At 39.4% G+C, this 12,477-nt stretch overlaps 1 protein-coding gene across 3 annotated transcripts in view; it reads left to right on the forward strand.

Moving 5' to 3' along the window:
• ZDHHC8 (zinc finger DHHC-type palmitoyltransferase 8) overlaps positions 1 to 12,477 on the forward strand; it is a 125,054-nt gene that overhangs the window by 44,611 nt on the left and 67,966 nt on the right. The window lies entirely within an intron of this gene.

Raw genomic sequence — 12,477 nt, forward strand, 5'->3', positions numbered from 1 at the left:
ACATCCAGATCTACTATGCAGATTACTTGCTGGCCAGGGGGTTTTTAGCTAACACATTCAAGATGGTTATTTGGCAATGCTTAGCATTAACTGCCTGGATGGCTGAAAAGCCGAGTGCTTTCTTATACATCTCATACTGGAACTGGTCTCAATGCTACCAGAGGTGTGTCAGTTTTTCTGCTGTTAAAGTTGCTAGTAAAAGTCTTGGAGCATGTTTTGGCCAACTAGAAAGCATTTGAAAATCTAGTCCGAGAAACAGAATAGTGCAATCTGTTATTTTTGTGGGATGGTGGGTGGATTTACAATGCAGTTGAACAAAATAAGATGTTGCATAGGCTTCTGAGTCTCTGTAGTAATTCTGCTTCCTTTAGAGCTCAGCCATTATTTTGTCTTTTTGTAAACCATCTCAAGCAAGACGAATTTAAATCTGTTCCTTGAATGGAAATGGTCAACTTGGCTCTGGGAAAAGCTGATCAGACAGTAAATTGCTGTCAGCCATAGCCAGTGTGTCAGACCAAAGGGTCTGACTTCCCTGGTTGACTGCAGAGACACAGACCATAGGGTAAGAGATCCCAGGTGTTGCAGAGTTGAACAGGTAATGCATTTAGAATCATATCTCCAAATTTATCATTTATGTAGCTAGCTGTATATGTAAATACAGCTATTTAAATTTTGAAAGCAGATCATACTGAATTTTTAGACTATTTTCCAGTGATACTTACCAGGATGACTGGGCAAGATTCTGCAGAATATTATATGTGCATTTGGGTGAAGATGACAAACAAAAAGCATTTTATTAACATTCTTCCCCTCTTTCACTATTCATTAGACTTGAAATCTGAAAAAGGGCTAAATAAATCCTCTTTAACATCACAGACTCTGAAACTTAGTCCCAAACCCTGTGCTGCAGTCTTCAGGAGTACTCGGAGCATTCATCAGTTTCTCCGGAAAGGATCTGGATCTGGACTTTATTCCTAAAATACTGTAAATCTGTTTCTAAAACCCACAGAATACCCAATGGGCTTTCTCTGACACCAAATATCGATCATATACATAATTGAGTATTCTACTTTTGGAGTTTATACCTGAACCAATATAGAGCAGAGCACCTTAATATAGCATTCCAGTACTGAAAACTTGGCCTACATTTTGCAAGTGCAGGCCTTACTTTCCTAATCACAAAACAATGCAATAATTTGGGGTTTTAAAGAACATCCGCTTTAAGCTGTGATCAGCTGCAGTCTGCCTACCTTCTGCTTACCCCAGCTGCTTCCTTTCAAGGAAAGCATGGTAAGGACAATGGTGGACCTAATTCCTCATTCGCCTGCAAAGTGCAAAGCTTTCAGCCTGACGAGATCTGCACCAAGTCTCTTGCTGCAACAGCAATGTCTAAATGAAAAGGTAAAAATTGGAAAGTTAGTGAGTCTTTAGAAATCAATTTCCTAAAATAATAATTCCTTTACTTACTAGTAGGTTATGCTCAATATAAAATCAGCTGCTAACAAGGAGTGAAAGGTCCAGAAAGGGAGGCAGTGTTCAATTGGGTGGACAGAATTTACAGGATAGATACAGTAAATTGAAGCAAACATGAGAGGCAAACACCTGGAAGTTCTTCAAAAGGTTTACATGAGTCCAGTAGATGATAACAAATTCTCTTACCAAGCAGAGCAGTAGTAAGAACAGTCCGTACTTGCCACCTGTTTTCTGGTTTTTTTTCTTCCCTTCCTCCCTCCACTACAGGAAAAAATCCCAACCCCTTATTGGTTGAAAGCACAGCAAATATTGCCCCAGTTTTCCTGGAGGTGATACACTCATGAGAAAAACTGTATGGAAAGAAGATTTACCCAGACCCTAAGGTTGAGTTTAGCCCTCATTTTGATTTGTAAAGAAAAGCAGTCTCTCGTTGAGAAGTCTGGGAGACATCCTGCCTTGCATGGTCTTTCAGAAGAATTGAGGTGCATTTGAAATACAAAACAGATGCATTTTAAATACAGACCAGTCTCTCTTGAAAGTATCTTTTTAACTACAGATAAAAGTCAGACCTGCCAGGATGGATTAGCTTTATCTAGAGTGAGATTCACTCTTCAGCTTAAATACTACTGTTCCTTTTTCTCTGGATTTCCTGGGCTTCAAATTGAACTCAGAAGCATGAGGATTCTGTATAGGTGGCTGGTGGTTATTTTACCTCCTCTTCAGAGCAAAGTGGTGCCGTGCAAATATAAATGGATGGGAAGAGCATGGTGAACTGATTGTAATGGGATGGTTTTCTGCTCTCTAATCTTTCCTTTATGCCCGTGAAATGCAGCCAGGCATGTGAGTTGTTCATAGCATGTAACTTCCTAGGTTCCATAGAGCATAAGGAGACAACTAAAGAGTGCTTAAACCTACCAGTCATTTGTGCTCCTGCTTAATCTGAAATTCTTAGTGTCAAGCCTTTTAGCTGCGGGGTGATCAGAAAAACCTTTATTTTAGTGTCAAGTTACAGTTTGTCTCATAGAACTAAACCTTTTCCCCTCTAAAATGCAAGAGCTAGATATATGTATTGATTCATATTGGATTTAGTGACTTCTATTTGTCATATATTGTCCAAAGAAGTTGACAAAAAAGCTAAAAGGGAATGTCCAAAGTCTTTAGGGAGCTTGTTTAATGTCTCACATAAACACTCACTTGTAGAAAATCTTGTACTATAAACAGATTTCTAGATTTGTGATCCAATGGCAATCTAAAAGAACTTAAGATTTTCATAGAGTTTGACTTCCTGCATTACAGGAGTTAGAGTTCCCAATGAGTGGTTTACAGGAGAGAATCTTTAATGTGTGAGTTTATGTTGGTTTGATATTGAGAGGGTAAAACAGTGAAAGAATGCAAAAGAAGTATCAGTAGCCCATGAAAATTTAAAAATGGCCTAAACTTTTGAGTGCCTGACTTTAACAATGTCCCCTTTTAAGCATTATTTATGCCATGCTTTACAAGAGGTAAAATATGTTAAGGAATACATAATCCTTGCCCTGAAGAATTGTCCAATGCTCAATGGATGTAAAGCACTGAAGAGAGCCTTGAGAATGTCATTATTGATATAATATGTGGAATAGGTGGGTTTTGAAAATATTCAAAACACTATAGATACCATGAAAATCTATCTGCATAAAAAGCAATGAAATGAAAGCAGTTTGCACCGTAAGATATTGATGATCAGAATCTGCCTGTCCCTGAAAACACTTTGTTTTGGGGCTCAAAAGCAGTGGTGACATGACAAAGAGGCTGCTGATATTGGAACAGGATACAAGACAGGATACAAGGGTATGGAAGAAAGCAAGCCCTTCTTTGTAGGAAGAGTAAAAGTAGCTTAGTATGCAGAACAGCTGCCAAAACAAGATTTGTGATTGTCTCCTGCATGCTTGACTGCAGGTAAAAGGCAGCTCCGAGATTGTTTCAGAAAACAGTAAGGTCTTTGTATATCTTTAGCTGCCATAAATGGTTTTCAAGTGGGGTAGGACTGAAGGGGAAGGAGCTGAAGTGAAGGGATGTTACAGGCAATTTTGAGCAATATGTAGATGGTTAAGACTGTGGGAAAGACACTTAGAGATGCTGTAAGGAAAAAAGACTTTGTAGTGGCTTGAGTGCTTCAAAAACCTAGGGGGGGAAAGAAGCAGCTGTGTATATCTGTTGTAATTGTTAAAACAAGCTGTTTGTAATTAGTAGTACCCCTCAATTGCAACATGCTTCTCAAAGACCTAAAACCCAGGTACCTTGGAGCATGTGTTTTGGGATTTGCAAGCATCAAGATGCAGCTGGAACAGAGTTTTGTCTGTGAGCCTGGGCAGGAGGAGGAGGTCAGACTTCAGTTAGTTGGTCTCAGTGTGATACAGATGCAATTGCTGTGTCTGCTGCGCTTTTCAAATGGATCCCATCCCATGTCTGTGTGGCCCAGGGTTGTGCACACAGTGCTTCTCCATTTGTGATTCCAGGAACAGCACTCTTTTTAAAGCTGAAGGCAGAGATGAGTGAATACTGCTCCAGATGGGAGCTGACAAGTTTGAAAACATGTCAGCATGTGTGTATTTTTAATTTCAAAGGCGTCACACTAGCGTTAGAGAGTTGCTTTAATTCTAGAAGCAGCTTTGTAGAACTAGACAGTCCCTAAACATCTCTACCATAGCACAAGCACATTGGCAAAAACACAAGCCCCTTTTGGCCACTTAATTTGTAATTAAGGTAAAATATTCCTGTCTTTTGGACTGATCAAATACTTAATGAGTATGTTGTTCTTTGCACTGATTCTGACGTTACAGATACCAATGGCAGAACGCAAAGGAGGAGAAATCTGTTATGGATAATAGTGGCTTTGGAAATTCAGTCCGTAGAGTTCAGTAAGGTTGAAACCGAAGATTATTCTAAATGGATTCTATTAATAGTGATGCTGCTAGGAGACTGAGCCTGAGTTCTCTGTGTAACAGCTGATGAGTGTTCTGAAATACGCTTGATGGTAGTGCTTGAGATGTGGATTTGGAGGTGGGAAAGATTCTTAATGCAAAGTTTCATCACATAGTGATTATTTTGTTTCCTAGTTGAGTCTACAGAATGACAGTCCTCCAAGGCCATTGTTTGTCAGTAGGGATGCTCAAGGGGGTGAAGGCTGTGCCTCAACTTTTGGTAATGGGAGTAAAAATATGGAATATTTAGAGCTGCTTCTCACTTCCACTATGCATATGATGTGATAAACAGCAGCTTTGGAGGTCACATACTGTGTGCCTTGTCTGTTGGTGGAAAGGCAGTGAAAAGGAAGATTTGAGTACTCTGTGTCTGTGGGTATTTGAGACCTCTGAGATTTCTTTAGGAATGCCAAAATGTAGATTACAGTGAGATATCTAAACAAACAAACATCTGGGTTCAAACTTCCTGCCAGCTTGCTGAGCTGTAAACTGAAGTGGAATGCGATTGCCTGACACCCTCCTACATTAATTCTCTCCTGAGCATGGGTATTTGTGAAATAAAAAGGTGGAAATATTTGGCATTCATAGAATCATAGAACCACAGAATGGTTCGGGTTGGAAGGGACCTTAAAGATCTAGTTCCAAACACCTTCCATACGCAGAGTCACCTTCCACTAGACCAGGTTGCTCAAAGCCTCATCTAGCCTGGCCTTGAACACTTCCAGGGGTGGGGCATCCGCAACTTCTGTGCAACCTGTTCCAGTGTCTCACCATCCTTAAAGTGAAAAAACAATATCAGCAAGCTGCAGTTTTTTAATTGGCAGAACATAGTCCTAGACAAGTGATTGGCATTTCTTCATCACAGGCTTCACTAAGAATGAGTTTTGTTTCTTTGGCGCAGCTGGTCAATGTGTCTGTATTATTGCTTCTATGTCATAAGCCTTAGAACGATGACCTGTGATAGTAACTGTGCAGTACAGAATGTTTCTAGGCTTAATCAGTGACTCCATCAGTCACTTTCATCTTAGTGAAAAGAATAGAAATAGCATCTGCTGAAGTGATAAACCGAGGTCCTGCAGCAGCCATCAATGTGTGAACTCCTTGCCCAGTTTCCTTCATGAGGAGAGCCGTTTCCGGAGAGTGCTGTGCATTGTTTCAGGTATGTGGAGGTGCTTGGTTAGTGGCCTCTAGCAGTTAACACGGGAGGGCTTTGCCTTGTCTGCTGTGATCTTTTTATTACCTTCCTGCCTGAGAATAATGAGCTTTTAGTCCTGACACTCAGTGAGATTAGACCTTATATAAATGGCCCTTACATAAAATGTAATAGAATTATAAAGCTGCCTAATTAGTAACATACAAAGCAGACTATATAATTGCCTAGGAGGTGAAAACTACAGTATGCATACCTGGGCATGCTGTGTGGTGTTATTTTAGAAAGTCTAGTTTTGGTTTCTGTTTTTTCATATGCTTTATGTATAACATCAATAAGCCTAAGAAACCTGAAAAATGTTTCTTGAGAAAGTTCTAATTGGCTGGCTCTGCAGAATAGATTGAACCAAAGTTCACCTTGAAAGAAAAATGAGCCTGGTGCTATGTTAGGGAAAGCTGTGCCTAGTTAAATACCATTTGACAATAAGGACTAGCCTGCCAGAGGTCTAACAGTGAAAAACACTAAATGTTATGGTTAGAGCTTGGATGCTGCTGGAATGATTCAGATGTTAGTATTTCCCAACTTCCCAGATATCTGCAAATGTTAAACTCCTAGTTGTTTCTTTTCAAAAGACATTTATATTGGGCAACTTCTTATCTGTCTTTACTATTTTCGGTATTCAAACCAAAGATGCCCAGATGGAATCCAAATACTATATAAGGCTATTTACTCTTTTTAGACTGCTTCCTAAGGAAATGCTAGGCTTCTGTGTTTGCCTTGTCAGCTGAATAACCTCTGAATTCATTGCTCAGCTTTAACCACATTTGAAAAGAGAGCTAGAAGCCTGGAAAAGCACTGCTCTCTCTGAAAGAGAAGGGTGACACAAACGAATGTTTCTGCTCAGGAGAAAGCAGCATGCTGGCAGTGTTCAGCTGTTGCACAGCATTTGACAGCAGCTGAATTGGCCAGCATGGACCAGGGGTCAATTCACATCCACGGAGCTCCTGACTGCTTGTGGCATATAATGCCTTCTGCCTATGGAATTACTGCAGAGATGTGCGGGCTTATTGGAAGGAAGGGGTGACTTGGTGAGAGGATAAAGGATACAAGCAGGAAATTAAGCTTCTTTACTTCTGTGCTCGTTAAGTAATTTGTGGGGCTTATTTTCCCTGTTATCTGAGTAAATTCTGTTTTGCTGTGTGCAATTTACTACAGCATGATTATGAAAGGAGGTTGCTGACAGAACCCACTTACACTCCTTCTTGTGCATTTGGAAAGATTTTTCATTCTTCATGTACTTTTTGAGTCAGAAGTTGTTTTGCACTTCTTTCAAAACCAGCTTATAGGAAACTTGCTTCTGTCCGCCCATAAACAGACGAATCTCTGCATTACTGGTTCATTAGCAGCATTCTAGTTCATACAGCCTTAGCACACTGTAGAATTTACAGTATCTTTTCCGTTTAATGTTTGGCCTTTATTTGTATTTCCTATATATGAGCTATACACACATTTCTAAAACAATGTTTGGGAAGAGCTGTAAGATACACCTGAAAATGTCAAATGACAAAGAGAAGAGACTACCTCAGACTTGAAACAAATTTCCTCTGAAATATATCAACGATCCTTGGGTTGTTTTTCTTTGGGGCTCAACTGACTGCTTGAAGTCAAAGCAAACAAGAGTACTGTGTGATTCGATATTATTGCAGAGAGGAACTTCATGGGTCATCAAATCCAGCCTGATGGAAAAAGTGCATTCAACCGAAAGCACAGTTGATAGATGTACCTGCCCTTCATCTTGTGTCTTGAACTGCTGCAAATTTCTGATAGTTTAGATGTCTTGCTTTGAATGTGAATGGAAGAGTTTATTGCTGGTGCTAAGTTATGATCTTGCTAACTCTGTCTTCCCTGAGCTTGACCATCAGTGACGCAGGAATGCTGGAAGAGATAAGATGTGATGAATGAGTAGTTCTTAGAGGTTTTTTTTTTTTACTAAGCATCTACTGTTGGCCACTGTCAGAGACAGGAGGCCGAGCCTGCTCAACTTGTGCTCTGATACGATACAAATGTTATTTTCTTAAGAATTTTGAAAAGCCTCTCTCTTTGAAGCAAAGGAGAGCACGAAGGGGAGTCCTGCATGACTGAACTGCTGTAATGTGTCCTACATGAGGAGGAGGACTGCAGTTTCTAAGCAGAGCATCCATGTTGCCTCCCTTTACCAAAGACTAACGGTGGCACATCGTTCTTGTCTGCCACACATCACTTGCTTGTTCAGGCAAACAGCTTTGGCAACTGTTTTCTTCCTCTCTCATGCTCATGTATCAAAGAATATTTGTGCTCGTGAGAGGCTAATCAATCACACTCGCATGTTGAATGAGAACTGGAAACTGTGCAGAAAAATGGATCAGAGGTTCGTAACACCACCTTTGAAACAAAATGTTTGTTCTTATCTTTAACTTTGCAAAACAATCGGTGTCTTAGCCAGAGATCCTGGGTTTTATTTGCAGGGCATGACTGGATGGGAAAAAAGCTGGATCAGGACTTACGTGTACAAAGTTTAAGACTGTAAACAATTAAATTACCATGTATCTAATATGTAAGTTTCTAAGGGGGTGTCTAGATTGCACTTGTGCAAATGTGCCCATTTTCAATTTTTGAAATTGCAGCTAAAAAGTTAAGCTTGGTGCTGTGAATCATAATGTTTTCACCAGTAAATAGTTTCTGATTTTGCTGTTTCATTAGTTTGCTGCTGTTCCTCCCTCCTTGAATAATTTGAATTTCTAAAGTTTCCTGACTTTAACATCTATGAATTTAAAAAACGTGGTCCTGCAAATGCTTGCACACAGAAATACATACAAGGTCATTTCAGCTTTTGACATAAAAGCTTCATGAACAGTAAAAATCTTGAAATAATCCTAGTGCATCTGTTTTTAACTGGATGATGAGTCCACTGCTGATTTAATAAGGAAATGGAGGGAAGCGGTATTTTGCATCTGAATATCTAGGGCAGATGCGAGCGGAGTGATCTCTCAATTCAACTTTTTTTCCTTTGTTAATGTTCCAGTTTAGCAGGCTTGAGCCTTAAACTTTTCCATTACTCCTTAAGGTATCATATTGGATGGGCCTTGTACAGGGAATATATGATAATCTCCAATATTGACAGGCTTGAAAGCTCCTGAAGAGAATAAATGTCTTTTTGCCCTTCTTAGGGGTGATCTTTTTGCCCTTTTTTGAGTTTGGATCTAATCCAAGAAAAAGCTGGGAATTACCTCAGCTGCAAACAAAACCTCACTACTTGCATTGGCTCCTGAGTTATGAATTGAAACTTCATAATGGAAATTTGAGGCCAAGCAGTCTAAACATAAAAGTTGCCTTGCTGTGTTATTTGAATGAGTGCAGGTATTTCTGCTGTTTCTCTTGTGTGGCTTTTGTTTCCCTTCCTGTTTCATTCTTTCTTATTTTAGTACCTAATTGTGGGCATACAATGAATAGAGCAAGATCATAATAGGCTGTGACACAGAAAGCTTTCCAAATGCATGTAAAATTTGGAAAACATGTAGCTATTTAACTTCATGTTTAAATGTTCAGTGTGATAAGGATTTAAGGGAATGATTGCAGGATTATATAAATATGTACATAATACCAAACTAGCTTTTATCCTTTTTTTTCCCTGTAATGTTCAGGGGAGATTGTAACATTGAGTCACTGATTCCCAAGTGCTAATTTTGGCTAGAAAACATCAGTATGAATTTAATTACTTAATGTTTCTCCTGTCCCTCTCACCATCTGAGCCTTGATTGACTTTCTTTTTTCTCTCTACTGTCAACTTCAGTATTAACTTAAATCAGCTTAATGTTTGTTATTTCCATACCCTCAGTAGAAGGATAGAGGCGTGCATGCCTGTGACTATACCTCAACGTGTTTGTAGGATCAGGCTCAGATGCAAAAAATTCGTAGGTAGGAGGAACCAGTAATCATCTTGTTTCACCATGTGTAACCCCTGGGCATTACTCTTATTCTCATGAGCAGCTTAGTATCTTGTTTTTCTGAAAAGCTTACAGTTTGGATCTAATGACACCAAGTAACATATTTGCTGTATCATTCTTCAGCTTTGTTCCAGTAATGGTTGGCCTCACCACTCAACTTGCACTATGTTTCTAATTTGTCTTGCTTGAGCTGTGCAAGGGTTTCTGGGTTTGAGCCCTGTTGTGCTTCCCTACTAGGCAGAGAGTCCTTTAGGATCTCTGTAGGGATAGTTTCTGATGTGTATAATTGTCTCTTCTCAATAGATAAAGTGTTTAAGTTCCCTTACAGAGAAGTTTCGGGTTTTGAACTCTCAGATTCTTTTCATGGTGGCTTTTTTTCTTTCACCTTCAATTTTCCAAGACAAATTTTAAGACTTGGGTACCCAGATTTGGATTTCTGTGGTGCCACAGAATCACTTGCTGACTTCCTTCTCCCTTGTGAGAGATAGCTGAAGGCTGTTAGTCATTTATACATCTTCTTGTGGAGGTGACAAACAAGCTACTTACCTGCCAGGATGCTCTTCAAGTTCTTCAAGCCTTGTCCTCTATTCTGTAGCTATAGCCTTTGCTCTGTGTTGTCAGAGGTGTACTGTGCCTCTGGCATTGCCTGCTTTAACTGATGTCAACTGAATGTATGCACACATTTGGTTGTCTTTGTCTTTTTATTATTTATATCATTCTGCCAATCTATTTGTTAGCAGAACGTTTTCTTCAAGGGATTTGTTATATCTAGATTTCAGCATTTTTATGGATCTGAAAGAGCATCTGGCTAGCTCTGATTAATGCAAAACCAAACTAAAGCAGTTCCATTCCCCAGTGACTTTATGCTGTCAACTACTTTGAGATCTGTCAGTTGGCCAACCCTTAATTTGTTTAACATGTGCTCTATTGACACGAGCCAAATTTCTAGTCAGAATACCATGTGGTATAAGTCATATGCCTTGAAAATCTTAACTACTCAACTAACTCTGCTAACCAAACCATTGATTTCAAATTCTGAAATCAAGTTTGTTTGCGTATCAGTATCATAAACCCCTTGAAATTGCCATTAGTTGCATTCGTGGCCTTTAAAAGAAGCCTATGCAAATTTTTTAGTTTTCATCCAGCATTGATCTTAGACAAACAAGGCTACAGTTGCCAAAGCTGTTCTACTAGAAGTGTTAGCATGAGGTTAGCAGCCATTTCTTCTGGGTACCTTGGAGAATTGTATCCAGTTTATCCTGCACTGGGAGGTTTAAAAATGAGCTCATTACAGGCTGAGTATCTGTTTGTTGATGCTGTTAAAAACTGACTGGAAAATGTGGACATGATGACACAGTATGTGTTGTGTGAGGAAAGTGTTTCAAATAGATCATGTACTGCTGGCTTCCATCAAGACATTGGTGACTCTTTTAATGTGCTTTTGTCTTCCAAGTACAGGTTGGAGGTCAGCAACTCTGGTAAAGACAGTGTTTGTACTTGATGTCATTGTTTATGCTTTGATTCACAAGTCGAGTTTCTTCTTGTGTCTTCTTTAGTTGAAAGAGATGTTAAATGTTTCCAGACAGGAATGCTCATCATAACTTAGCTGAAGTTAACATGCATTTCTTAAATCTTGGAACTCCTTGACAGGCAGAGAAATGGGCCTGGTCTCCTAGTGAAAAATTAAACTAAGGCTACTGCAGATTTCTTGCTTTAGATTCTTAAGTTTAGCAGCTGTTGCAGCAGCTTCCTGGGATGCAGTATCTTGGGAAGGGGACCTCACTGTTAATATCCCACACTGTAAGGCTTGAGAGAAGAAGCATAACTGATCAGATGAGATGGCTTTTTCTGCTTGGAAGATAATACTGAAGAGGCTCCAGAATATTCAAGGGCTTGTCTCTTTGCAAATTTATATCACTAAATTGTAATTTCAAAAAAGAAACTGTTACACTAAGGGAAGATCCATGTGGAGCTTAAAATCAGTTCTATTTTAGTTTTGCATAAATCCATCCTTACTAATCTCAATCTGTCCTTACTAATCTTGCTAGCCCTCAGCAGAATTGGAAAAGGCTGGCTGAAATCAAAATAGTGCAGACTCATGTTGGAAATCACTTCCTGAAGGCAGCTGGTATGCAGGCAACACCCCGTACATGCTTCTGATGGAGCTTCTGATAACTTGAATTATCCATTACTGATGTCTTTATCAAAGCACCCATGCTGTAAGGGTGAGGAAGAGCCATCTGCTCACAGCAGGATTAATGCAATTGATGGCCTATGTGCATGTTTGTTTCAGTGTATCTGCCTCTGTGAGTGATGGGAGAGGCAGTTGCTCTGGTATCACTGTAGAGATAGGCATGTGGCCTACCACGCTTGAAAAAATTCCCCCAGGATGCTCAAGCTTTTATTTTCTGTACCAGCAACAAAAGAAACACTTGTTCAGGGTATTTTCACCTACAGCTAGTACTGCTAGAAAACAAGGATGGAACTAAAATCCATAACATGCTTAGTATTATTTCAAAATTGAACCATGGATTAAATCCCCTTTTGCTTATGGAGTGTAATAAATATTTATTTGGTGGAATAGGGAATGTCAGCAGAACAGGTAAAAAAATAGTGTGAGATTTCTTTTTCTTCCTTTTAGTTCCTTTGAGATTTTCCTTTAGGGTTTCATTATTGACAGTGAAACGGCAAATTTGCTCAAGGGCGGAATTGTGCTCTGAGATTCATCAGTGTGGTTATAAAAACAAATTTTTCCTCCATGTTACACCAGATACCTTAAATTTTAACCCTGGAAAGCAGGATCCCTGAATTGGGCCATAAGAATTTTTGCTGATAAGGTTTTGAGTTAATCCCATTTTGTACAGACCTGTGTTTGCAGAAGCTGAAGGAAATTCATCACAGTTGCAGATTG

The sequence above is a fragment of the Pezoporus occidentalis genome, unplaced genomic scaffold, assembly GCF_034315485.1.
Source record: "Pezoporus occidentalis ecotype Australia unplaced genomic scaffold, CSIRO_AGI_Poc_V1 ctg37, whole genome shotgun sequence".
Lineage (NCBI taxonomy): Eukaryota > Metazoa > Chordata > Aves > Psittaciformes > Psittacidae > Pezoporus > Pezoporus occidentalis.